The following is a 25,684-nucleotide window of genomic DNA, read 5'->3' on the forward strand; positions in this document are numbered from 1 at the left end:
TCCTTACCACTGAAACCTCTGTATGTACTGTACTTCAGCTGATAAACTGGTATCTCTAGTTTTATACTTCCATATAGCAGCATCTAGCAAACATCAGTTGGCATACCCAGTATGCTTCCAGGAGCTTTTAATGCAAAACTAATAGGAGGAGGAAATAGGGGAACTTGGATGCAGTTAAACATTGGAGTAGCAAGCCCCTGTCAAGTGAGGAAACTGGCACCAAAAGCACCTGCTAGCATGAGCTGACAATTTCATTATGTAACGAGTGAGCTGAGACGAGCTCAGTTCATGGTATTATCTGAGGCACAGAGCAGAACATACTTTCTACAACAGCAAAGTAGGCACCAAAGCAGGAAAAGTCCTTCTAGCATAACTCCTTTGGGAAGTCTTGACCTTGTTTTGGGAAGGGAAAAGGTACAAGAGCTTGAAGGAAGCTAGTGCTGTATTAAAAATAACCTATGTAAAAATATCAATGCCAGTGTACCTTTTCCAACTACTGTATCTCTTCCAGCTCTGATTTCTTCCATACTCCCATGTTTCACCTCACTTGAAAATTACTTGTTCATAAATCAGATATAGAAGCAGAAGTGTCCTAGCACAGTTACTGAAAAATTGCCTCTTCATTTTACTGTATATTTACATGAGCATAAAGTAGATACAGTAGTGAAAACAAGTCATTGTGTGAAATTTTAATTTGTATTGACTTTGCTAGTGCTTTTTATGGAGCTGATTATAAAACTAGGTAAATATCTCGACAAGTTGATGTCCTTGGAAGAATTCTTCATGTGCCTGGCAGAGAGCTAACAAGCTGGCACGCGGTTCAAAGGCCATAAGCCAAAAAAGCAACTCTCAGGGGAGTGAGCCCCTGACCAGCTCGTCAGAAAGATTAGAGCATTCTCATACCTTTGGGCAGTGCTTTTGCATGCTGGTACTTGCTGGTGCTGAGTACTCATGTGGTGGCAGCCCCAGCTGTGAGATTGGCTGGGACAAGGAGGCAGGGAGCGGTGGGGTACTGGCTCCTCTTAAATAAAGCACTGCCTTTGTGTCCTGCTGTCATTTATATTTGAGCATCTTTTCATTCCCTGTGTGTAGGGCTGTCCTGACCATATGAGCAAACTAGGCAGTTGCCCACAGCCCCAGGCTATAAGGGATGCCAAATTAGATGAAAGTGAATTTGTTCTCTATTTTAAAAAAAATACTAATGTTATCTCATGAAAGTATCAGATATTGTACTTGTAAAACACTGCTGCTTTGCCATCTCAGAGGTTGAATTATTTTACATTATGGAGCATGCACAGCTGCGTATGTAAATACAGTTAAAATGTGTCAGGCATAGCTTCAAAAGAGTGCTTCCTAGGTTTGCTGCCTAGAGACAGGGTCTGGCACTTCAGTCATGTAGTTGAGTCAGTGTTGCTAACCACTTTGTGAAAGTCAGTCAGCTGTTCTGCTGTGATCCCAAAGGTGCTGTGTCCACTAAGAATTTGTATTATGTGGGTCTTGAAATAACTGCTAATAGCAAAGCACTGATTTTCAAACACCTGACTGCCACTGTTAACTATGTCACTTACATATACTTTCTTTTCCGTTCTAATTGCAATGATGTTTGATCATAGAAATTCTGGCTGGCTGGCTCCAATTTTTTTAAAATAGTTTTTAAGTGAAAGTTGAAATGATTAATAAAAAATTACGAGATTTGTTGCTCAGATGTCATTGCACGTGCAGTAACTCTCCAGGAAAGAACAAGAAGTCCTGTAGCACCTTATAGACTAACAGATTTTGGACCATAACCTTTCGTGGGCAAAGATCTGCTTCGTCAGCTGCATCTGATGAAGCAGGTCTTTGCCCACACCAGCTTCTGCTCCAAATGATCTGTTCGTCTATAAGGTGCCACAGGACTTCTTGTTATTTTTGAAGATACAGACAAACTCGGCTACATCTCTGACACTTCCCACCAAGAAAGGTTTCAGTAGGTAAAGAGCTACATGCTGTATTGTCTTGTGCATTGCAAATTCATAATTTTTCTCTCCTTTAATCATCCTTTCTAATAATTTTCTTTCATCTATCTTTTGGTTTAATGTAAATGGTATTCTGCTTTACTGTCATTGTTCCCTATTTTGATAATTTAGTTGAAACAACGAAGGGTCCTGTGGCACCTTATAGACTAACAGAAAAGTTTAGAGCATGAGCTTTCGTGAGTAAACTCACTTCTTCAGATGCTGGACAGACTAACACTGCTACCCCTCTGTTAGTTGAAACAGTTGCTTAACATTTTTCAGAAAATTAACAGCAGGGCAGATAAAAAAACTCTGGACCTCGGGATGAAGGGCGATGGGGTGGGGTTGGAGGGCAAAGTCACAGCTCACTTACGGTGCCAAAAACCCTTGGTCTGGCCGTGCTTGTGGGAGTAGTTCAGAACAGAGGATGTCTTTTTTTTAAACCTCTCCCTGTTCTCACCACTGAAATGAGTCAGAGAAACCCAAGTTGACCTAGTGTCCATCTGACCACCTAAAAAGTCCTTGATATTAATTCTTAACTATCTAGGTCTTAAATGAAACCATGACATGCAAGTGGGCTTTTAAAGTTGTGGCACTATCCCTGCACACAGAGTATCAACTCATCCTAGCTACTGATTGTTGCTGTCCTTCACTGATCTTGTTATTAAGACAAACCACAGCAGCAGAAATGTAGCGCTTTAAAGACTAACGATGATTTATTCAGTGATGAGCTTTCATGGGACAGACCCACTTCATCAGGCTTTGTGAGGGCAGGCTGCAGGGTGCAAGCAGAGGGGAGATCTCCAGAGACAGCAGCCGTAGGTGATAGCACTGATGGTGGAAGAGATTCATGTTTGCCCAGTACTGCCATCAAAGGATCTCAAAGTGCTTTACAAACACCAATAAACCATCTGTCTACACCTATGTCCTGAGGATACAGTCCTCCTTCTGCAAAGGAGGAAATGGGATTGAGGAATGCACCATTAAAGGTAATTTAGGCACTTCACTCCCATAAATTTCAATGTGAGTTATGCACCTAATTCTCTTTAAAGCTCTGGCCCTGAGAAGGTAAGTATCCTACTCAAAACCACATACACTCACCCTGTTACCACTACAGGGCTACCTGCACCTTCACCCTCTTTCTGGTCTGCGTGGAATGCCTCAGTCCATGGGTGGGCCTCTTTTCTAAATGCCATAGAATGGACATCTGCAATTTTCTTACAGCAGGTCTGTGGCTACCACACCCTCTGTACTAACTTTTTTTTTCTGGTAGGCCCAACTGGGTGTGGTACCTGTAGCTGTTTCTTGTGCCAGTCCAGGACCAAAGGTATTCTGTGACAAAATAGTTTCTTAAAGCCACAGTACGGTTTTAACAGTAGGAACAAAGTATGGAGAGAGAGGTCTTTTGAACATAACCTACACACATCAATGTCAAATAATGGCATGCCCCTCTCTACAACCGCACACCTTATCGTGACCAAGACAGGCTTTGCCCCAGCCAGGACCTGTCAGTCAGTTGGGTCTGACTGAACAATTCTCTGCTATCGTGCTCTCTCTCTGTCTAGCAGAGCTACTTTGTTCTTATGACTTCCTAGGCGTTGGCTCTGGACACCCAAACCGGTTCTGTAAAATGGCTGGTACTAGACTGTAAACTAGTAGTTCCGGTACTGTTGCTGAACGTGTTTTCTGAGGAGTGGCTTGTTTTGAGCCTTTTTCCACCTGGCAGATCCTTTAATAATCTAAACCAATACATTCATACAGTAAACATCTCAAAAACCAGGTCACCATCCATTATTCATAAGTGATTGCAGAGGAGCCGCACTTCTGTCATTCACAGGCCTGGTGGGTGAAGTTGGGGAGGGAGGAGAAAATGGTAACCTACATCTTCTCATTCCTATTCATTTGTTGTGTGATGTTTTTGTTTTTTTAAACAGGATTGCTGTTTCTTGTTGGTTTAAATTTATAATGGCTTACATGTCATGGTGAGCATTTCAGCTGGTGTGAATATGTATTCCCACCTGGGCTTCTCAGGGGTCCTGGGGCTGTGGTTACCAGGCTGGCTATCTTTCAGTTAACACCGATGTTTCCTCACATACTGGTTCTGTTGACTGTACAGCAGTGAGCCTGTGAATTGGGCCCTTTCCCATCATTAAGAAGGCTCCTCTTCTACAGTTGCTATATATATTTTTTTCATTGCATCACTTCATTGTTGTAGGGGAGATATTTATGGGGCAAAACTCTGGGACCCAAACTTATGTGTAATATTTCTAAAGTATCTTCCACTGGTATATTATAATGCAGTGTTATCTATTTACTGTGTATCCCTGGTCGGGTGCCTTGATTTTGGGCTTCTCTCAGTGCACCTAGAAAAGTGGACAAGATTACAGTAGTGGGATGGAAAATATTTTAGCTCTATGCCACTGTGAGGATCTGTGACTGACATAAGAAAGTTTTATCAGAGATTCATCTCAGGCAGGAGAATTAGATACAATCACTCTAATCTAAACAAAAAAGCTGTCCAGTAGCACTTTAAAGACTAACAAAATAATGTAGTAGGTGATGAGCTTTTGTGGGACAGACCCACTTCTTTAGATCTTCTGTCCCACGAAAGCTCATCACCTAATAAATTATTTTGTTAGTCTTTAATGTGCTACTGGACTGCTTTCTTGTTTTGATAGTATATAGACGAGCACAGCTATCTCTCTGTTACTCTCTAATCCAGCACACTTGTCCAGCTACATCCGTAATTGGGTATGAATTTAGTTAGATAGACAAACACTTATCCAAGGTGTGGCCAAGTGTCCTGAAGTTCGTTTACAGCCATCAGTCCTGGCTGTCTGTGTTTTGTGCCGTTATTTAGCTCTAATTTACCCCAAATGTCTTCTAAGAGCCCACTAAGCAGTGGAAGTGTTGGTAATGCTGCTAGACAATATTGACTTCCTGTAGTGTGGCAGATTCTCTGAGCTGGCACCGGTCAGGTCCTGAGGGTGCTGAACTAGAGAGTTTCAACTTGTACTTCATAAAAAAATGTTGGCGTAATGTGCCAGTATGAAAATGAAAATTCATAATGTTGAAATGCTGATTCCCAGAACGAGGAGTTAGGATGTGCATCCACCATGGGCTGTAGAGATGACAAATGGGAAAGTGAACAATCAAAGCAGAATATGTTGGTATTTCAAATGAGTGGTTTGTAAATTTACTTTTTACTAGTTTTCAATAATCCATCTTACTCAGAAAAAATATTTTAATAATTGAAATACAAGGAGATTAGTAATTTATAAAAATCACCATCAAATATTGCAGCAATCCCAATAAAGCAAAACATAGACCAAGAAATCTGATTTTTCATTTAATTTAACTTCAAGTGTGAAATCTCTGCAGTCATTGGAGATGATAAAAATATATCTAGGCCCTTATTTTCCATGTTTTGTTCCGTTTTGAAAGACCATAGAGTGGCACAAAAATGATTTTGAAACCTCAGTGGAAAATATGTATTAAAGGATGGGAAATAAATAAATAAAAACTCAGACTAGTCTGGCTAGAAGAGTAAAGAGGAATATGACCGTTGTATTAAAAACTCTAGAACTAGAAGGAACCTCGAGATGTCATCAAGTCCAGGCCCCTGCACTCAGAGCAGGAATAAGCACCATCTAGAGCAAGGGGCAGCAACCCCTGCCTGTGTGCCAAGAGTGACACATGAGACGGTATTCACTGGCATGCTAGGGGCGAGCTCAGCCCTGCCCTTCCTCCTCCATGCAGCTGGGAGCTTGCTCAAAGCCAGGCTGCCTGTGGATTAACAAAAGACCAGATGATGCTACGAACCGCCATCTAACGGTAAAGCTCTGCCTCTTTATTAATGAAGTAGTTGTAAGTAGGACTATTAGTGACTTTAAAAAGGATCACCAGCACTCTGACCATACAGAGAGGTCAAAAGCTCAATTTCCATCACTCTGCCTCAGAAAGCTGCTGACCCCTAATTTAGATTGCCCCTGCCAGGAGTTTGTATAAGCTGCTCTTAAAAATCTCCAGTGTTGGAAGTTCCACAAAGCAATTTGTTCCTTATGTCCAACCTAAACCTCCCTTGCTGCAATTTGTCCTACCCACGGAGACCCTCAGTGGGGGTTACAAAGGCAGTCTGTTTGTTCCTCCTGTTTGTCTTATCTCAGATGCTAAAATTAACCGGCAACGCATTCTAAGCAGCTAACAGGAACTGCATTTTACATACACAACACGCAGTTAAGATGGGGAATTTACCACCCTATGATAATGCTCAGGCATGTATGTTTTGAAAAAAGAACTTGATACACATAATTATTTTTAGACTGAGGAGAACATACATATTTATGCTTTTGTTCTTAGCTGGGTCTCTTGAGCGTGTGTGTTTAGGACAAGAAGCAATGGGCTTAAATTGCAGCGTAGGACATTTAGGTTAGATGTTAGGAAACATTTCCTAACTGTCAGGCTGGGTAAATACTGAAATAAATTGCCTAGAATGGTTGTGAAATCTCCATAAGTGGAGATATTTAAGAATAAGTTGGATAAATATCGAACAGGAATGATACATCCAGAACTCTCAAATAACTGGCATTTTAACCATAAGTAAATTTTAGTCATGTTTTCTGTAAGTACAGCATAGTGAAAGTAAATACAGCAAATACGGGTTTACAGTGGACAATACTACCGTTGTAGGCAAATAAAGTACTCTGCATACCTTTTTGTTTGGTAATATCTAATCTCGTTTTTCCTTAGTGTTATACATTGCTAGGTATACCTCTCTATTATCCACGATACTTGAATATCCAGCAACCACCTGGTCCCAGGGCTGCTGGCTACGAAAGGGTTAACTGTGTGGATGGTGCCCGGTCCTGCCATAAGGGCAGGGGACTGGACTTGATGACTTATTGAGGTCCCTTCCAGTTCTAGTATTCTATGATTCTACGCTTCATTCCATAAATTAATCAACAGAGGGAGTGAGGAAGTAATTACAACTTTTAGAGTGTAAGCAGTCTGGAACAATCATCACATCTTTAATTGTTTGCACAAGGTTTGTTTCCCCCAATGTATTGAGGGCCTGCTTGAATAATAATGAAGTATTTTCCTTTTAGGAGCAGGCCACAGCTGGAGACAGGATGGATCATGGATCTGTCCCAGCATGTGGTCAATTCAAGGAACACTAATGAGCGTGTGTAGGTCTCTCCCTTCACTTGCTTGGAGCATGATAAGGTCACAGTGTAGCTCAACTCTGCTTGGTGATTTTTCAGTGCATACCAGAACAGCAAGCACCTGTCCAGAGATGTATTGAATGAATAGCACTACTGCAGTGTAACAGGATTCAGCCCGATTATCCTATTAGCAAATGCATTGCTATATTTCTTAACAAATGTGGGTCAGAGGAGTCCAATGGGAAAAAGCCCAAAAGAACTGCGAGAAGCCAGAAGATGTGCTAATGCCCATAATGCAGAGCTGTCACAAGAACCAGATATCAGAGAGCTAGACAGAGTTTGAAAAGACCGCAAGACTCTTGTGGCTGAAGCAGGACCGAGTAAATCCAGACCAGTCCTGACAGTTGTTTGTCCAACCTGTTCTTAAAAATCACCAATAATGGGGATGCCATAAGCTCTGTTGGAAGCTGAATCCAGAGTATAACTACCCTTATCATTAGAATGTTTTCCCCTATATCTAACCCAAATCTCTCTTGTTGCAGATGAAGCCCATTACTTCTTGTACTCTCTTCAGCAGACATGGAGAACAACTAATCCCAGTTGTCTTTCTTGAAGACTGAAACTAGGTTACCTCTAATGAGTCTTCTTTTAGTAAGACTAAACATGTCTAGTTTTTAAAACTCTCTTCATTGGCTTTCATAACCTTTTCTAATTTTTAGAACAACAAGAAGTCTTGTGGCACCTTTATAGACTAACAGATATTTTGGAGCATAAGCTTTCGTGAGCAAAGACCTGCTTCATCAGATGCATGAGTGGGGGGGGGTGGTTTCAGAGGGGTATTTAAAGAGTGGGGGCCCAGTAAAAGGGAGGGCCAGAGCTGACAGGGTCTACTCAGCAAAGTGGAAATGGACCAGTATCAATAGTACTTATCAAAAGAGTTAAAAACAAGCCAGATCAGATAGGGGGATGTGAGCCTTTGTCAGAGTCTAATGGGGAGATATTAACACTCAGGGCAGAGAAGCTTTGGGGCCTGGTGATTCAAAGGGGTCTGGAGTTCACCAACAGTGGTTGGAGCTGCCAGAATCCTGCATGTTGTGCTCTGAGTGGCACTGAGGGCTGCCTGGGGGTGGCTAGCCCCACCCCTGACTCTTCTGCCTGAGGTCCCTGCCCTTTCTGAGTGTGCAGAGCTGTCCCTCGCCCCAACACTTTGCCCAGAGCCTGGAAGAGTCTATGGGCCCACCGGCTATAGCTGACATCTTTTTCTAAGGAAAACAAAACCTACCCCAGTCATTTAAAATAAAGTACTTATCAAACATTGACAGCCATGATTAGAGGTGGATTACAGAGAATGATGCTTTTAAAGGTCACTTAAAATTTATCTTAAAATGAGCTGCATTTATTTTTACGTGCTAAATACCCAAATGCCAAAAAGTAAGACAGCTATGTAACTTTAAATGTCCCTGGGTGACTTGAAAATAGAAAACTAACAACCATGTCAGTCAGCTGTACTCTTTAACACTTTGGCATGAGCTATCATGGATTTCTATGGAGCATGGACATGAGCTTAAAGTGGTCGGATATACACTTTTTTAGCATTGAAAGGGATTTGGCAGACATAGATCTTCTGCAATATAAAATAGTAGATAAAGCATATGTTTGGGGAAACAAGTCTTCATTTTACCCACCAGGAAATGTCTGTACTACTGCAGGAAGATCTGTGGTTCCAAGATCGGACTCCTGAGTCATCTCAGGAACCACATGTAAATCAGCGGTAGCTTATCATCAAATGGAGGGATCGCTGACGATGATGAAATAGCTCACTGATCTCTTTTCTCAAATCCCTCTTAGTCACTTTTGCTTAAACTTAAAAAATGAAATCCCCACTGAGGCAGAGAGAAAGCACCAAATGTTAGTTCCAAACAGTGGAAGTTTGCTGGAGTTGACACCACGAATTTAGGAAGACTCAAAATGTGACAGGACATTTACATGGATAATCAGAATATCTCGAGCACCTATAATTACACTAACAATAATTCTGGAAGGGATATTAATCGTTGTGGCTTGGGGGTTAAACTGGTATGGCTATGGTCTGAAGAAGTGGGTCTGTCCCACGAAAGCTCACCTAATAAACTATTTTGCGAGTCTTTAAAGTGCTACTTGACTGCTTTTTGTTCCAATCTCTAGCAGTGATGACGAGGAGATGATTATCGCAAGTCTACTGCTGCAGAGTTCTTGTACACTCCTCAGTTGTTGGCTGATTCTGTTGGGCCCCGGGGGTCTGATCTGGTTTGGCAATTCCTATGGTCCTGTGCCATAAGCACCTGAAAAATAACGATTTAATGGGAAGTGTTAGCTATTCTTAATTCTAGGCACTGGCCTACCTGTAAGGCTCGTGTGCCTTGTATATAGGATGGAACTCACTGTCTCCCTGTCTTTGCAGCTAACCCTTAGGAGTAGACTGCAGTTCCTTCTCCCAGACGACAAGTGCCGCTGCGGTGTGCGGAGCCAGCCAGCCAGGTGTCCTCTCTGCTTTTCCCTCCATTCTGCCGGCTGCCACGAGGCTGTCTTGCGGGCGTTCCCGGCCTCAGGTGGAGCAGCAGGGAGCGCAGGTGTTGGTAGCTGGGACACGGGGCTGGAGGGAGAGGGGATGTGAGGCAGGGATAGAAGAGACTGCATGGGGCAAAAAGTGGGGGGACAATGGGGAACCAGGGAACACCCCCAAACTCCTGCTGCCCCATCACTCTCGCCACAGCCTGTTCGCCCCGGGTGATGCCCCAGCTTCCAGCAGCTTTTTCTGCCATGCACGGACTCCCTTCAGGGCCCTGCTGCTGATTCCAGCTAAGCCTCACTTGCTTCTGGGGAAAGGCTCCTGCTATGCCCCTCACCCTCTGTTTAGCGGAGTTAGGCGGGCGGGGGTAAGGGGCATCAGTGACTGTTTCATTGCTGAGAAATGTCATGCATAGAACTGCGCAGACACAGATCAGATGACTGCAACTATGTAATGCATAAGCCTGAGGCTTAAGGATCTGAAAACGGGTGAAAGGCGCTGCTCTTTGGAGCATTCAGTGTGGCATAACACATTTTAAAAACAATAGATTGACATAGCACATTACATGTAGGCTGAGCATTCAGTTTGCTACGTTGCACTGGTAGTATTGTTAGGATATTAGAAGAGGAAGGCAATTCCTTTTATTGGCCTAACTTATGTTGTTGAAAAAGAGAAGCTTTTGGGCTTAGAGCCTTGCTGCAGGATCCGCTCCAGCGCTTCTCTCGCTCACCAACAGAAGCTTTATCAACACAAGGTATTACCATACCTTAGCGCTCTGTCTGTTGTAGGGTTAGACATGGGAAGGAAAATAAAAGCGTAATTAGATGGGGAGCAGATGCCAATTACTTCCCGTACCACTCCCTGGTGGTCTAGTGGTTAGGATTCGGCGCTCTCACCGCCGCGGCCCGGGTTCGATTCCCGGTCAGGGAAAAAAATTGTTTTTCAAAACATTTCGCTTCTTACTTTTAAAACCTTATGGGTACAATAGGCAGGAGGTGCAGCAAGGCTCTAATTTGCTTCATGTCAACACGCAGTTTTATCCTGGCTGTTAGCTTCTGGTTGCAGAGCTTCCGAGGAGCTGCTCCGAACTAGAGAACGATGATCCCCTCCCCACCCCCGCGTCTATTTGCAGAGATGGGAAGGGACTAGAAACGAAATGATTTTCCCAGGCTCCCTTCGGCCTTTTCCTTAGTGACACACATCCTCGATTAAGAGGATTACAAGGCTGTGGGCGGGGCTGCAAACGGCAGCGGCGAATCCCGCTGCCTAGGACAGCGGCGAGGCCCGGCGACCTCCAGCAACACCGACGCCAGGGGGTGCAAATTCCGCCCCCCAGCAGCAAGGAGTGCAAATGCGTCCTGCGGAAGCTGCGCCCGGAGTGAAGCCTACCCCGCGCGAGCAGAGAGTACGACAGCTGCAACCTCCGGCTGATGGGCTGAAGTAGGAGTAGGAGTGCGGCCACTGCGCGAGCAACGTGACAACTCCCCCCCGCCCCCCTTTGGTTATCGCTAGGCCGCGCCTGAGGCGCGCCCCAGCTGGTCCATGCCCAGGTGTGTTTCTCTCCAGTGACGCGCCGCCTCTGGGCCCAGAGCCCGCCCCTTTCCCGGGGAGGGGAGTGACAGCGCGCGTGCACACCTTGGGAGGCCGGGGGACTCCCTCTGGCGCGCGCCCCCGCCCGCCGGCGAGGGCGGTGTGCGCGTCCCCGCAGCCGGCGGGGGGTGGGCGGGGAGGGACGCGAGTGAGCGCGCACGCAGCCGCCCTCTGCTTGCTCTTCCTCCCCCCGCCCCTCCCGGCTTCGTGCTGCCGGGTCCCGCTCGCTCGTGTCGCTTGGCGGCGGCTGGGGCTGTTGAGAAGACGCCGCAGGAGCCCGGCCCCTGAGGCGCCGCCGCCGCCGCCCGGGAGAGTCACGAGCCGCCTCCCTCCACCCCCGGCCGGCGCCGCCCCTGCTTGGCGCTGCCCTCCCGCGGCCCGCTGCGGGCGCCGGTGAGTGAGGGGGGAGTAGGTGGGGGGGGGGTCCGTTGCCCCCCCTTTCCCCCCCCCAGTCCTTAGGTCTGCGGCGGCCTCGAGCGTCGTACGCGTCAAGGGCCGGCTCGGCGGCTGGAGGCCAAGATGGAGCTGATGCTGCTGAGGGGGAGGGTCTGACGCTGCAGCACAGCCGGGGGGGCGTGAGGAAGGGAGGGCGGGCGGAGCCGGCGGGGAGGGGAACGATATTGGGGGGCGGGGGCATTAGGAGGGGCCTGGGGGGCGAAAGCATTGGGGAGGGAGCAGGGTGAGGGTATTGGGGTGAGAGGGCTGGAAGTGGGGGCAGGGTGAGGGTATTGGGGTCGGGGGGTGAGAGGGCTGGAAGTGGGGGCAGGGTGAGGGTATTGGGGTCGGGGGGTGAGAGGGCTGGAAGTGGGGGCAGGGTGAGGGTATTGGGGTCGGGGGGTGAGAGGGCTGGGTGGTGATGCGCAAAGAGATTGGGGGATGGGGTGAAGGCATGAGGGTTTGGGGCAAGAGTATGTGTGAAGGGGGGGTGAGGAGGGAGATAGAATAAGCGATCCCATTAGAGAGTGCAATATCCCTCATCCCAGTTGCCCCCACGTTGTCTTCTGCTTGGCTTTGGGTCATCAGACAGAAGCTATGAGACGGTTAGCTGTGTTTGAATAGGGAGACATTAGCTGTTGGGGGGACAGTATACGTCTAAGTGAGCAAGAGACTATTTCAGTTTGTTGTAAGTGCCAAAGAACTGGGGAACTTATATGTAATAAACAATTTAAATTGTGGGCATTGTATTTTTCTTGGGAATATCTTGCTTGTGGCAGGGGTGGGGGAGGAGAGGAATGAAGAAAGCCCCACTTCCCCTTCCCTTCTTAAACATTTGTGTGCCCCATAGGGTGCCAGGGGCCGTAGGATGTGCTTGTGGCCACAGTCTCTGGACTTCAGAATAACCATAAAAAAAAGTCCTTGAAGCTGATGTAAATAACAACTTCGCATTTAGGGCTTGTGTTACCTGAGGCTCATAATGATAAATGACAGCTCAGGGGATTTTAGATGTCGTCCTCTAAGTTGCTACATGGGATTCTTTTTAATTAGTGGGTGCTCTGAATATTACACACTTGAGTTTTATTAAATGATGTGTAAAGAACAAATGGGAAAGCTAGTCTTTGAAACAGGAGTTTGGAGAGAGATTGGAGAACTAATTTATTTTGTGCTACTTTTTGTGTTGCGTGAATGAAGAATAGTCTATGAAGTGATTCCAGTAGTATTCTGTCTGGATGTAGTGGTGAGGATAAAGTGGATGGTGTAGTTAGTTTACTAACATACTTTCTTGTTTTACTTTTCCTTTATCTATCTTGCAACTGTATGCATAGTAATACAAGGCAATTGACTTATTGGAGTATGTTACACAGATGGAGCCATTTCTCCCTCACAGAGGTGAAAGCCATCCATGCCTGATGCTGGTGCTGTGTAACACAGAAGGCGATTTTCAGCTTTTGCATCTTGGTCATATTTGATTCAGTAAAACATCAATCTGCAGTGAGAGTGTGCGGAAAGCCATTGCTATGGGTTTCTATGTGTATTTAATGCTGTCTTAGGCAGCTGTGTAACAAAATGCATATACCATTGTGAATGAAAAATTCAGAAGATCTTCTTGAACAAGTATAAAGGTGAGCCTAAATATACAGCAGGTATTTCTTCAGTCCATGTTTTTAATTGGTACTTTGTTTTGGGAAAAGAAACCTTGAAATTTTGTATCGGACATATCTATCATTAAAACAAAAAACTTGTAGGCTGGAGCCAACTTAATAGTTGGCTTTCACAAGATTTTAGTCATCTGGTTAAGTATATTAAGCTATGATAAGTATGCAGTTCTTAAAAGAGCTTTTTTTTTTATTTCATGTGAATTGCACAGTGGCAGGTCAACTGACTATCAGATATCTTCATTTTTGCGTAAGATGTATATGCTTTTCATTTGTTGAGCAATGGAGAAGTTCAGTTAAGCTGTAAGAATGGTTTTAACATCCCTCCTTCAAACTGCTGAGGGGTGTTGTGTACATATGTTGTTAAAAGTAGTCTGATCTAAAATTGAGTAGTCTGTGTCGGGAGATAAATAGTAGTGTAACTTTGTGCATATGAACCAGTTCTGTGCTAATTCTGTCACTTTTTCTTAATGAAAACGTGGATCTGGGAAAAAACTACATCTAATACCCAGAAGGTAGAATTAACTTTAAATTTTCCCATGTGATATCTAAAGAAGGCAGTGCATGGAAACTTTTTACCTGTGTCCACAGTGTATGGGTTCTGTGGATAAATAGGTCTTGGGCTCCAGGATTGTTGATCTAGCACCTTTTTATGACAACTAAGTCAATAAATGTTCTCCCCTCCTTGTGTGTTACATCTTATTTAATATTAAATGTGTGCACAATTTGAGCAAAAGCCTGTTTGGTGATGAAGAAAGTAAGATTATATTGTAAATGAGTCAGCTTTAATCTGACACCATTTATTTTATGCTTCATGTTTTTGATATGTTCATACTGATAAGTCAGTGGTGGTAGTGTCATAAGTGCCTTGATAGTCTTACACAGAGGTGACTTGAATGCGTGGCATATGAACACTTTGTAATTTTAATATATGTATTTTGTGATATAAACCTGAAAGTAAAGTGTTCTGTCTTTTGTTTCTAAGTCATTAACACATGCCTTGGGTGTGCAGGTGTCAGCAGGCCTTTTCTAAAGAGTATGACTAATCAGGGTATCTCCTGCAGTTTTTCATAGTTAAAATACCAAGAAATGTATATTTTGATAAGTTAGTGTACTTGAGCTACAAAATGAAGTACACTAATTGGGGTAATTTTTATTAAGTTTGTAAATGAGATAGTGGGGCTGTGTCAGACTTAAAGCAGTCACTGAGGATTTATCACCCAAAGATGATTGGCAGACAACCAGATAATCAGACAGATAATTAAATGATTTATTGAATGGGGCCTATATTTTCTTCCTTTAGCTGTATTTAGAGCATCTGTATGGTCATCAGTGGGAGCTATTGGGAATTTATCACTTTAGAAAACTAGGCAGGCAGCAAAAATCTGATTTTTTTGGGGATTCTAGCTTTAGGATTTTTGACCTAGTTGAATAGTTGCTGTTTAACCTGTTTGATAGATGGTATTTCTGACTATTGATGCTTGTACATTTTGGTCATACTTGTTTTCTTTCTAAACTTGATGCGGTTAACAAAAATCATAGCACTATAGAAATGTAGAGCTGAAAGGGACTTTAAAAAGTAAGCTAATCTAGACCCATGCACAGAGGCAGAGCCAAGTAAACCTGGACTGTCCATGAGAGCAGTTTGTCCAACTTAACTCTCCAGTGAAAGGGATTCCACAGTCTCACTTGCAAGCCTATTCCAGTGTATAAATCTCATTACAGTTAGAAAGTTCTTCCTGATTTATAATTTAAATATTCTTCGTGGGTTAAGTCATTACTTTATGTCCTTCATTCAGTGGAGAAGAAGAGTTGATCCCCGTTCTTTATAATATCCTTTTAATGTATTTGAAGTCAGGTAGTTCCAAATAGCATGGAGCAAGGCTTTTGTCGGTGGTGACAGATGACAGAGAAAGAAACAGTTGTTGCTAGTTGCAGTGGGGAAGATCTGCGTTGGATGTTAGGAAGAACTTTTTCTCTGGGAGGATGGTAAATGGGTTGTCTAGGGAACTTCCATCTTTAGAGGTTTTGAAGACAAGGTTTGACAAAGCCCTATCTGGGATGGTTTAGTTAGGGTTGGTTCTGCTTTGATCAGGGGATTGAGCTAGATGACCTCCTGAGGTCTTTTCCAACCCTATTATTCTATGTCTGTAATCAGGTTTCCCCTCAGTTTTCTTTGATCAAGACTGACTGTGCCCAATTTAAAAAAAAAAAAAAAAAAGCTTTTCTCATTGGTCAGGTTTTCTAAGCTTGTTTCATTTTTTGTCTTCTGGACTTTCTGGTTTGTCCATGTCTTTCAAAAAGTGTTGGACCCAGAACAGGATACACAAGTATGTCTGAGGCCTCACCCATGCTGAACAGCGTGGTACAATTATTTCCTGTGTTTGATTTGTTAGACTGAGTTAATATATCACAGTATGATATAAACCTTTTTGCAACTGGGTGATATTGACTCATTTAATTTGTGATCCAGTATAACCCCCATATATTTTCAGTAGTACTACATCTAGCTAGTTATTCTCCATTTTGAATTTGTGCAGGTTGAACCTCTCTCATCCAGCACCCTGGGGACCTGAGTGGTGTTGGACAAGAGAATTTGCTGGACCACAGGTGGTCAGTATTTTCTAGCACATTACCAACCCTTCCACTGCTTACTGGGCTCTTAGAAAACATTTTAGGGGTAAATTATAGCTAAATAACAGCACAGAACATTGAGAGCCAGGACTGGTGGCTATAAACAAATTTAATGGGACCATGGTAAACTTGCTCACACCCATGATAAGTGAGCATCTGGCAAACTAAAATCAGCCTGTATTATGCAGGTTGCTGGGTAAGAAAGTTCTAGATTAGAGAGGTTCAACCTGTACCTTTTGATTTTTTTTTTTTTTCCTGTCTGAATGTTGTACTTTGCATATATCGTGATTGAGATTCATTTTATTAATGTTAGACCAATTCCACAATTTCTCAATTTATTTTTCAATTCTGTTTCTGTCCTTCAAAGTGCTTATGACCCCTCACAATGTGATGGTGTTCTGCTGATTTTTATAAGCATACTTTTCACTCTATCATCCAATCCGTCAGTGAAAATACTGAATAAATACTTGTCCTCTGTAGGACCCCACTAGGTACATTCTTAGTTCCATAGCAAGCCATTAGTAACTGCTTTTTGAGTATGGTCTCTGAACGGTTAACAGTCTGTGCACTAACCAACTTTCCTAGTTTTCTTATGTGAGACTATGAAAAGCTAAACTAAATAATGGTATATCATATTTACAGCCTCTTCTTCCCCACTAGGCTGGTCGTAGTACTAAAGAAGGATATTAGGTTGGTTTGTCGTGATTTGTGCTTAAGTCATGTTGGCTATTCCTTTTGACCCTGTTATCCTCTAGATTGTCATGGCCAAACTTCCCCGTCTTGTCACCCTCCTTCTCCTCTCACCAGTAATGGAATTTGTTCATGTCTCCCCTCTATTGTTGTACAGTTGGTTTAGCAGAGGAGCTTGGTTGGTGAAGCTGGGGGGGTGGGCAGGACTGGGGATGGGAGAAGGAGCGCGGAGTAGAGGTGGAGTGGGTGTGAACAAGGGGCAGAGTGGAGCTGTGGTTTGGAACGGAGCAAGGCTGGGTGATGCTCTCATCCCAGCTTCAGTTGGTGGCTGGGCTGGGCTGATCATAGGCCACCCAACATTCTCCGTGCAACGCAGAGGGACCACTGCCCTAGATGCTCACAAATTGTTAAAAATACAATTGGACATTTTATTAAATTATTATTATTTTATGTGTTTAAGACAGTTTCACAGTTAGTATTAATAGTTGATACAAAGTAGATTTCAATCTGCAAATTATACTGCAGGTTAAATGTGATACTTGCAAATAATCTTTAAATTTAGAAATCAGGGAATCTTCTCTAGTAACCCAGGAATAATTTAGGAACAAATCAAGGTGGTGCAAATCTTTCACTACCATGAAAACACTGTTTTAAAAATTGTGCTGCAGTGGTTTATTCTAGTAAAGGCTTGAAAGCTTTTTCATTTATTAACCAGATTTTTGCTGTTAAGATGATGATTTGTTTTTGAGCATTTGTAAAATAAATATATTAACAAGTGACAGTGGACATGATGATGGGTGTTTATAGCAATTTGTTAAAGAATTTGCTCATTTAATTGTGTGCATAGTGTGTTAGGTTTAGTAGCTCAAGAATCCAGAGATTAGGATCAATTTTAAAATAATCATAATAAACTAATTGATTTTAATCTGAAACTTGATTTGGTCCACGAGTGACTGTTCTCTTTGTTCTACTCAACCCTTAATACCTTAGAAAGTTGCACTATTTTGTTTTTTGGGGTCAGTATAAAGGCAGGTTCAGATGAGGTTGAAGGAGCCTACTCTGAAAATAGGACAAGAAGCAATGGGCTTAAATCACAGCATGGGCGGTTTAGATTGGACATTAGGAAAAATGTCCTAACTGTCAGGGTGGTTAATTGATGGAATAAATTGTCTAGGGTGGAGGTAGAATCTCCATCATTGGAGATAATTAAGAAAATTTCAGATAACTATCTAATGGGGATGACACTGTTTGGCCCTGCTATGAATGTGGGGGACTGGATTTGACCTCGTGCGGTCCCTTCCAGTTGTATTATATGATTCTATCTAGAAAATGGAAACTTGTGGACTTGTCCATATTAGGTTTTTCTTGGGAGCTGTCCAATACAGAATAATGAAAGACCTAGATCTTCTTTAATGGTCTTCATCCTTTTTACTTTCACCTGTCTCTTCAGCAGCTAGCTGAATAAGTGAGCGAGTAGCAAATAGTGCAGGCCTGTTACATGAAATCTCCATTGGATGAGTGAGCTGCATGAGTCATTCATTTCTAGTCCATCTTTTATTCTGAGCAAGTTTATTATACATAACAAAAACAACCTAGGTTTCCATCATTGTTTCAGACGTACTAGTTGTACTAATTCTTATCCAAGGATGCTGCAAGTTTGAATTGTGTACAGATGGATTCGAAAGAGATTCCATTATCTGACGTAAGAACTAGCATTCTGGGGTGTGTTTTGCACCTGTTACAGTAAAATATTCAGAAAACAGAAATAATAAATAAAATAAAAATAAAAAAAATTTTCAGAAAAAATAAATTTTATGGTGAAGTGCATATTATTCTCAAGATGTTTGGTTTTATTAATATTGCTACTGACAAAAGCATAATTTGCTTCATTTTGAAAATGTCTTTAAGTTTGGCTGTATTTGGAACAAAATAGTCCCCTTTACTTTCCAATTTCCATACCTTAACATGAAGCCAAATACTATTTTCTGTCCTTATAGGATTTTATTGTGTTTATAAATTGATACATTGTAATATTTGTCCAGGCTTTGAACATGTTAAACATTTGATGCTTGGTCTATGATACATTTGGACTCTTTGCAGTTTGACACACGCACCAAAAGATATTTTGCTTTTAAATGTGTTAATAAATTCATAAGAAGAAACTAAGATGTAAGTAAAAAGGAGAAATTGGTGTTTGTTTTTTGCTTTTTAATGCTTGAATCAGCTGTTTTCAGGAAAAAAGCTGACACAAATATTGCAAGAGGCAGTAGGTAGAGAGAAGAGTTTATGTAACTATCTAGAAATGTGAAAGATACAAGAAATTCCTACGCTAGTACTTAATAGCCTCAAGTGCTTCTGGTGAGATGCTTTTATAATGAAAATCACAACGATCACAGGTAACGTGGGACTCTTGTGATCAGCTAATCAGACCCCTTATATAAGACAGGCCACAGGACTTTCCCAAAATAATTCTTACATATTAAGAAAAATCACAGAAAAGTATTGAGGAGTTAAAACACTTTGTAAAGCTAGGTAGAAAAAAGCATGTTAGAAGATTTTATTCCTTTTTTCCTCCATAGTCATGGATTCAGTGTAATTTTGTTTGGTTCACGGTTCTGTTAAGAGACATGGGAGAGGTGCTGACAGCAGACAAATTGAATATGTAAGATCTTGCTCAAATATTGTACTGGAAAGTGGCAGTCTACTTTGAGTTGTAGGCATAAGATGATAAAGAGATCTGAGGGGAATACAAATATAGCTAAATGTTCATGTGTCTGAAAGTCTGCAAGCAGCTTTTGCAGTCAGTGTAAAATCACCATCCACATTGCCTTCTGGTATCTTAGCCCTTTGTAAATTGTAAGAAAATACACCCTCCCTAATTACTAACAAACTAGATCTCTGATTTCACTTCCTTATACCTGACATAGCATTAATGTACCTCCTTGAGTTGTCCAAGGCATTGAGTTAATATTGACGCTTGATCTGGCTTTGTTGAAACAGGTCTTTGGGTAAACTGCACTTCAGCTGTCTTTGGCAAGACTTTTCATCAGTTTGTCATGTCAGAAAATACCAATTAGCCAGGTTTTTTCAATTATTTTTTGAAAAATAACACCAGATTACAGAATACAGGTTTTATTTAAAAACAAAACAAAAAGCTGAACACAAGGATTTTAACTGTCTTCAGCTCAAAGTAGCTCATTTGTCCTACTGCACTTTGTTCCTGCTTGTTTTATCCTATAGAACTTCTGATTTCCAGCTTCTTGTGGGGATAGCTCTTGTTATACTTCAACCATTTTGTTACACTTAGTTCATGATTTTAACTTGCAAAGTTTGAGTAGGCAAGTGGGTTTTTGTTAGTCATTGTACTCTGCAACTGTAAACATTATTTAAGCAATCAAGTATATTGTTATCAATATCCCTTAATGCAAATATATAAACTGCAAAATTAACATATTTTATTCCTTTTACCATATTTTTGGAAGAATTACAATACTAATTTGTGTAAATTTGAAATTATGAAAATCCAACTTCTCTCCTCTTAATCTCTTGGCGTCATCTTATGTACACCTCTCCACCACAGTCTCCTGTGTCCTATCTTATTTTAAAGCATCTTCCTTTCCTTATGTTCTTATGTTGGCACTCTTTACTGTCGTACCTAGGCTATCCCTCTTGAGTTTTTTTTCTTAGACAAATCCTATGAAAGAGATTTTACTCTTATTTTCTTGCTATCGTGCAAATTTTGTTTGAAAAAAAATTAAAATATGAGGGTGTGTATACTGTTGTAAGAGGAGCAGTGAGTCAAAGTGGGCTGTGCATTTCATCTTTCCTTTAATGTGTCCGGTAAGTCTTGTTTTCTCTCCTTTCTTTGTTTGACCATTTGAATTCAATAGTACTTCTATGGCACCTTTCATTTGGAGACCTCAAAACATTTTTGTATATAAATAAGTTGATGGGAGCTCTGAAGTTACTACTACTTGTGGGGGATCAGCTGTAAATTAATATAAGGGTGTGTTGTGTGGAGAGCAGCCTAGGAAGCTTTATGTTCTAGGATTGGTCAAGATCAAAAAAACACAGAATTTCACACAAACTAATCTAAAAAAAGTGATCATTTTGGCAGTGTAATCTCTCGTTATTTGCCTTAGGGGAAGAAAAGTTTACATTTAATAACGAATACCTTACAGTACTAAAACCAATGTAAGCTGAAAATGGGATTGACTTGTAGTAGTGCAACAGAGCAATATAAGTGCTCTTATAAACACCGGAAGATTATTTTAAGTATGGTTCCACTTTGAAAACTGAGCTTATAAAAGTGGAATTATGGGGTTCTCCATCGTACTGTCCCGGTGGTTTCTATATCAGACTTTGTCATTTCAGATACAGAATACTTTTTCTTTCTGCCCAAATTGCAAATTGAAAATGGGATCTGAAATTCAAGATTTGGTCTTTATTATTGGTGGTAATTAAGAGGGATTCTCAGCTACACCATTAAATTTAATTTATGCCCTTTGTTAAACTGTAAAATACAGTTGCTTCCATTTGGATTGCAGAGTTGTGACTGAGGACATAACTGGAAGGCAGTAGGGTTGAAGAAATGCACTTGTAGAGCTTGAAAATAATTAACTCTCAGAACTGTGGTTTTACAAGACTGACAGTAGTACAGTAGACTTTCATATCCAGAATTCTATCATCCGGAACTCTCAGATAACTTGGCATTTTAACCATAAGTAAATTTTAGTTAGGTTTACCATAAATACAGTATAGTAAAAGTAAATATATACAAGTTTACAGTGCACAATACTACTGTTGGTAAATAAAGGACACTGCATACTTTTTTTATTATATCTAATCTTGTTTTTCTTTAGTGTTATGCATTATTAGGTAAACCTCTCTATTATCCAGGATATTTGAATATCCAGCAACCTCCTGGTCCTGGGGCTGCTGGATATGAAAGAGTTTACTGTGCAGATTGTTGTCTCTAAAAACATTGAATGTGATTTGAAGTATATGCGGAGGAAGTTGATTTGCTGAATAAGATCATTTCACTGTAAAATGCAAAGTTTCTCCCCTAAACCTCCCCCCCATCAGCTTTTAAAAATATTGTCCTTGCTAAAGAGATTAAGGCTAGAAATGCCTTTTGTCAAATTATGCAGGCACCAAAGTTGTATATAGACATAATGTTTTATATCATGTGTTTTGTTTTTTATATTGCATGTTTTTATTGAAGTGTTTCCCTTCTGCTCTGTTCTTTTTTAGACTTTCTCTTTCACTTTTCCTTCTTTTTCATCATATTTTCTGTTCACCTTCCTCTTTTTGCCTTTTTTCCCAATTCCTCTTAAGAGAAATATGAGCCAAATAAAGCTAATCAAACTTTTTCTCTCATATTTGTCCACTTTGTCCTTCTCAGGCACTAGTGGGTATTCTCTCACTTCAGGCGTTAACCTCATCCAAAACCCTGATGAACTCCTATTCAGTGTCTCAAGGAGTATGACTGACTACGCAGCCTCTGGGAAGTGTAATTCCCAGGTTAGGTAAATGTACATGTTAGCTCTGAGGTATCATACTAAAAATAGCAGGATTGTTGTGGCGGCACGGATGGCAACTCAGGCTTGGTGCCCAAGTACAGACCTAGGGTGTGAGATGGGATTTACTTGAGCTGCAGATATACTGATATTTGCTGTGTGTTCAAGGTAACACACATATGTCTACCCACCTGGCAGTTATACCTTCCAGCTGTATCTAAGTAAGAATCTGAGCTTGGCACTCTGTCAGTATCTCTGATTTTCTGATTATAGTGAAACCCAGAATGTTTGTCAGGTTTCCTAAATCTTGATGATAAGTTTGAAATTGGGCAGAACAAGTTTTCCATACCTAATTCAGAGACGTAAGATATGTAGAAGGTCAGATCATAATATAAACCCTGTTTCTCAACTGTAGTGGGGCCATCATTTTGACCCAGAGTACTTACGATTTTAGTTCAATAGTTAGCTTTATTCTTTTAATGCAGTCTTACAAATGTTGGGCATTGGTGTTGTATGCACAGTATATATAAATTGTAGACTTTTACACAGCTACAATGATACTTCAATTTAGCTTCCTTCCTATCTGTTGTTTGTACTTACAGAATTAATATAGGTGTTTGTCACAGATAGGAACTGGTAGCAGTTGGTATTGGGCAAGACATGGCTCTAACCCTAGAGCTAGGTTCTGCTTTGCACTGAAACTTTTTTTTACCAAAAAATGCAGAGTTGGCAACACTGAAACACTCCTTGTTTTTGTGTTTGATTTTGACAGTTGTTTTGGTTTAAACCTCCAAGCCTCCCCTCTCCCCGAAAAAGCCCTAAAAGAAGGGGGAAAATCAGATGTTCATAATTCTTCAATTCATAATTTTTCTTTTTGAAATTTCCTCTAATTTTACTAAGGCCATAAAAAGCTTGAACTAAAATAAATGTCTTGTTTGATCCAAAAACTAATTTTTTTTCTGCTTTTTAATTCTTTAGAATGTTGCATATTGCTTTGGTATGTCTTGAAATTATACTTTTCTTTCAGTTGGATAACTGATGTCATAGAACTTTGTAAAATTCGCTTTTCATCAGTTATGTTGTACAGTAGGGTCTCAACGTTCGTGAGGGTTCTGTGTTGAGAACCCTCGTAAATGTTGAATTTTGGGAATACGGGGGCTCAGAGTCCTGAGGGAAGCGGCGGCTGCCAATGCTTCCTTCCCGGAGCCCTGGGGGACGTGGCCGCTCGCAAATACTTGAATTTGCAAACCTTAGGTTCGTGCATGTTGAGACCCTACTGTATGCAATACATCAGGGGCTCTGTGTTTCCAGACTACTGTATCACTTTTAAGAGTCTGATTTGTCTTGCATGCCCCATATATTATCCCACTTATCCATGTACAAAATCAAACATAAACATAGTTTTACAGAATACTAGTACAGAAAAAAAAACTTACCTTCTCATTTTTACAAAACAGTTATAGAAACTGGAAAACCATTTAAATATTGTACTTCAGTGTATAGCATGTTGAGTGGTATATAAACAAATCATTGTCCATGACATTTCAGTTTGGGGCCTGGTGTGGCAGAGTTCTCTAGACCTCCAGTACAGAACCTTAGGTCTTGGTCCAACCTGTTAGTCATAGGTGATGTAATCAAATTTAAAACATTTTTGAAGATAGCCTGCACTTCAGCAATTTGGCTAAATTTGACAGCTGTAGTATACACATTTTTCAGTATTCAGTATTTTTCAGTGATTTCTTGGAAGCAGTTATTCTTGAAAGGGTGTGAGAGAGATTATACTCAAGTTTTAAAACCTCTTTTACAATATTTTTGGCTTTATCTTGGTGTGGTGTGTTTCAGCAAGGAGAGGTGTGACTTCTGTTGAGCTTGTGTTACTTGATTAGCAGAATGGAGTAAGGGTGCCAGTCATTGTCAGAGAGTTGTGATTGGGGACCACTTTATTTCTGCTTCCCTAGGTACTTGCTCGGAACAATTGAACTGCCTCAACAGACAGAATTCATATTATGTTCCTTAGATCTGTTAGCCTTATGGCACTAAAATGTAATCTGAAAGGCAGGAGCAACAGCTGTGCTTTTTTGTTAATTACATATAGAGAAGTCTTCAAATATATTTGAAGAATCTCTATTTTTTGCTTTTCTTTGCATAAGAAATTCACATCTGTTCTGTTTTTTCTGGAAATGTCCATTGTGACTAGAGATACGGTGAAATAGTGACATTACAAGAGTGGGGAGAATAAAAGTTGAGAGGAGGGTGATTTTTTTTTTTTTTAGACACACTGCTCAAAACTTAGATTTTTGGTACTTGTTAACGTTGGTTGAGTAAATACAATTTTGCAGAAAAACTTTTCAACATTCATACCCCTTCACATCCCTTTAAATAAAGGGTTGAGAATATACATCCTCTGAGTCCCTTAAGAAGATCAGATTTGACTTACCAAATATTTCTGAGGTAAAAAAGTGTGTGTGTGTGTGTGTGAGAGAGAGAGAGAGAGAGAGAGAGAGAGCGGGGGAGAAGGTCGGGGGAACCCAAACAAAAAGGCAGACTCACACTTTTAATTCCCTCTATTAATCATGCAACAAGAAAGCCATATGTTAAAATAGTCCTTTTGCAGAAAATGTAGCTATTCAGAAAAAGTGAACTTAATCTTACTGTCCAGGAATTATTTTTGACCATTGCCTTTTACAGCACAAACTGCTTAGTCGTTGTGAAATAGGAAGCATTTGTGTGGGAGGAGGGTGCAAACTCATGGTGTGTGTGAATAGTTGCCGTAAATTACTGGTGATGGTGTCTTAGAAGAGAATCTTCAGTCATTCTGTTTCTAGAGTTGGTTTCTGTGTGAGGGACCAAGGAGGAGCTGCATGGTGAGTAGCTTTTCCTGAGTTCTCTCCCTCTTTTTGATGATGCAGTGTTTTGTGAGGATAACTACCACCTGTCATTTCATGTGACAAAATAAAATTAAAGTATACCCCTCACCAACATAGTCATGGTAGTACAAAACCTGTGCTGACTAGAACAGGGAAACTTTAGAGGAGGATTTTAGCAAACCAAAATCTTACCTGAAAAAACAAACTTTCTTTGTAATTTTCATGAACCATGAGCTGTTTTTATCCTTCAAAACAAGTGTTCTTCTCCGTCTCAATCCATTCTTTGCCACCATTATGTTGTGGTGGAAATTACAGCAATGTCATAAATACTTTAAGTTCCATGCGGGATTAATAGGAAGAATGGGAATTTTTAAGCAATTAGTGCTAATGTAAACAAAGATTTTTGTATATTTGGTTTAATTGGGAAAAAGGTGAGAATCAGGGTGAAGCACCTAAATGGGAAATTGATCAATATTTAATTTCTTTCCACCTCATGTGAAAGTCCTTCTTGAGTAGACTTGAACCTTACTCTTCTGTAGTGTACAAGGTCACAAGTCTTTATAACAAGTTGGTCAATCAGTCTTAAA

At 41.2% G+C, this 25,684-nt stretch overlaps 1 protein-coding gene and 1 non-coding gene across 3 annotated transcripts in view; both read left to right on the forward strand.

Moving 5' to 3' along the window:
- The first annotated feature begins 10,562 nt into the window (after positions 1-10,562).
- TRNAE-CUC (transfer RNA glutamic acid (anticodon CUC)) lies at positions 10,563-10,634 on the forward strand. Its single transcript has one exon. It is a non-coding gene; the product is annotated as a tRNA-Glu (tRNA).
- A 417-nt stretch (positions 10,635-11,051) lies between these two features.
- DNAJC5 (DnaJ heat shock protein family (Hsp40) member C5) overlaps positions 11,052-25,684 on the forward strand; it is a 52,404-nt gene continuing 37,771 nt past the window's right edge. Inside the window, exon 1 of one of the 2 annotated variants that reach the window (XM_075011642.1) lies at positions 11,052-11,254. The gene's annotated coding sequence lies outside the window, so the exon portion shown is untranslated. Of the gene's footprint in view, positions 11,255-11,399; positions 11,688-25,684 lie in introns of those variants that run through there. The other variant, XM_075011641.1, reaches the window with a different exon arrangement.

Source organism: Carettochelys insculpta, chromosome 17 (assembly GCF_033958435.1).
Source record: "Carettochelys insculpta isolate YL-2023 chromosome 17, ASM3395843v1, whole genome shotgun sequence".
NCBI lineage: Eukaryota > Metazoa > Chordata > Testudines > Carettochelyidae > Carettochelys > Carettochelys insculpta.